Genomic DNA, 2,506 nt, shown 5'->3' with positions numbered 1-2,506 from the left:
AAGATTGTCCTCCATTTGGTCTACCCTCTTTAATAAGCCTTCTTTACAGAAGCTGAAATCGACAAAGACGACTCTACCATATTTTCTACAATAGATGTGACTATTAAGTTATCACAAAATAAATGTGCAACAATCTCAGTGTATACAAAGTAGTTAGAGATAAATGAAATAAGAAAACAAATTGGATTTAACATGTAATAACTCACCTTTGACTTTTAGGGACAACTCATATGTGAAACTGACGCGTTTCTTGTTCCGAACCACCGTAAATGGTTAACAAATGTACAATCATAATTTAGCTAGTTTGAATGGTAATTTAGGGTTTTGAATGGTTGAGTGTGTAAAAAGAGACAATAGTCAATACTAAATAGTATACTGCTACACTTACATCTCCAACACATTTTGAATCTAGTGCATCAACGACATTTGAATCCCAACATCGAATATCGTGATTCTCAAGTTTGAAACACTAGTTTTAAGATTGATTTGTTATACATGAGGAGAAGGGTAGATGGTGAATCCGAGTTTGGACTTTTTGCCATAAACACCGGAGAGATTTTTAACATCACTTATAGATAAAGTGTTGAAAATATTTTGACCTTATGACAACTCTTTAATAAAAAACCCTAGTCAAAGGCTTTTGTTGTTATATATAACTATTAGTATCTTGACAGCGTTTTTTTAAAAAGTGTTGTATTAGTATATATTCATATATTTTTAAAATATAATATAACATAATTAATTGAAGCATAATTTTTGTTTTGATCTTTATTCTAATATGAAAAGGAAGGGAAGAAAATAATAATAATTTAAGGTAAGTAAACAAAAATGAACTCTAATTACAAATAATATTTTTTATGTTTAGATCTATTCTAAGGTCAAGTGATCAATTACATTATCTAAAGGGGCAAACATGATACATCAATGTACATTAGAGACATTTATTAATTATTGTAATTGTAATGAAGTGTTTCTTGCACTAACATGATACATCAATGTACAGTAGAAACTTTTTAATTGAAGTAAACATAACATAGGTTTTTATTATATAAGGTGATCAAACAATTGTCTACTTGTCGCATAAAAAGATAGAAAAAATGGCTGAAATTCTAAAGGTTGTTTACACTATGATCCTTTTAGTGTCTTTATTTCTTCTTTTAGTCGCCGACGGTGGTAAGTTCATTTTCATATTTTTATGTTATACACAACCTTCCATTATTTTTAAATAACATTTCTTTATTTTTATTTTACATTACAGCAAAACATAGATGTAAGTCACACAATGATTGTAAAAAATATCCATGTCCCCCTCTCCATTTCATGTATTGCTCTGAGCATAATTGTGAATGCGGAAGGTAACACTTAAGTTAAAATTCATTTATCTATTATGTTAAAGCTTTTAGTTTTTTTTTTTCTCATCGAAATGTTGTTTCTCTTATATATAATTTCTTTCACACATTCATATATTTCTTTCAAACTTTCAATTTCATTAATTAATATCATTAGAACTGTGTAATTTTTTTATTAAGACTTAGGTGTTTGATATATCATCTAAAAAATTTAGAAGTAAAGTTTAGACTTTATGGAAAGAGAGTAATTTATTGAGTTTTACACTTTGGGGTGTTATCTATAGGATGTCTTCGTGAGAGTGCACGCAATACATATAATCTAGAGGAGTGTTGCACTTTGCAAATGACATAAAGCATAACCTCTCTATCCAAGTTTTTCTACATTTGTTTGGCACCACATGAATTTCAAAGAGTACATTTTGAGCATTGAAAGATCATCCATTTATATCGTGTGATTTTTGTGATCATGCTCTATATGATTCATGGGTGCATGGTCACCTATTTTTGACTTATTCATTTTATATGATGTAAGATCTACTTACGTCTTCTTTGTCTCTCCTCATATTATATATTTATATGCAGCTATCCTTAAACTTGGCAATGATAAGAAATCAATGGAGCTTTTCTTATGATAATGGAGTTTTTTCAATATTAATTGTTGATTTTGTTGTATGAGTGGAGATCCATTGAATTTAAATGTAACTCTAAATTTAATAACTACATTTAAAACTCTTTGTATTCCTCAAAATTTATTGTTATTATCTGTTTTAACTTATAATTTTCAAACTTAAGAGTTATAACATTATTGTCGTTATTTGTTTTATTTTATAACTTTCGTACTTATGAATTATAACATTATTGTTATTTTTTTTTTCCTTCATAAAAAAGATATGTTTTTGTAACGTGAAAACTGGTATTTGTTTTCTTTTTATTTTTAATTACTACCTTCATCTTTAAATATAAGTTTTTATTCATTATCTTGTTTACACATATTAAAAAAAATAGGTAATAAGTGTAAGACGTCAATTTGTGGTATGGATTTTAATTGTCCATAGTGTAAGTTTTTATCATTTTTTGATTTTTTTTGTCCCCAACTATACTTTTGACTAGAATTTGTGGTATGGATTTTAATTATTTATTATTGAGTTTATTTGTAA

At 27.3% G+C, this 2,506-nt stretch overlaps 1 long non-coding RNA gene across 1 annotated transcript; it reads left to right on the top strand.

Moving 5' to 3' along the window:
- Nucleotides 1–1,036: 1,036 nt before the first annotated feature.
- Nucleotides 1,037–2,163, top strand: LOC113784559 (uncharacterized). The gene is made up of 3 exons (XR_003470630.2): nt 1,037–1,173; nt 1,259–1,355; nt 1,932–2,163. It is a non-coding gene; the product is annotated as an uncharacterized lncRNA (long non-coding RNA).
- Nucleotides 2,164–2,506: the final 343 nt, after the last annotated feature.

This window comes from Cicer arietinum, chromosome 3 (genome assembly GCF_000331145.2).
Source record: "Cicer arietinum cultivar CDC Frontier isolate Library 1 chromosome 3, Cicar.CDCFrontier_v2.0, whole genome shotgun sequence".
NCBI lineage: Eukaryota > Viridiplantae > Streptophyta > Magnoliopsida > Fabales > Fabaceae > Cicer > Cicer arietinum.
The sequence above is the reverse complement of the archived record's forward strand: the minus strand, read 5'-3'. Positions and strand labels throughout refer to the sequence as shown.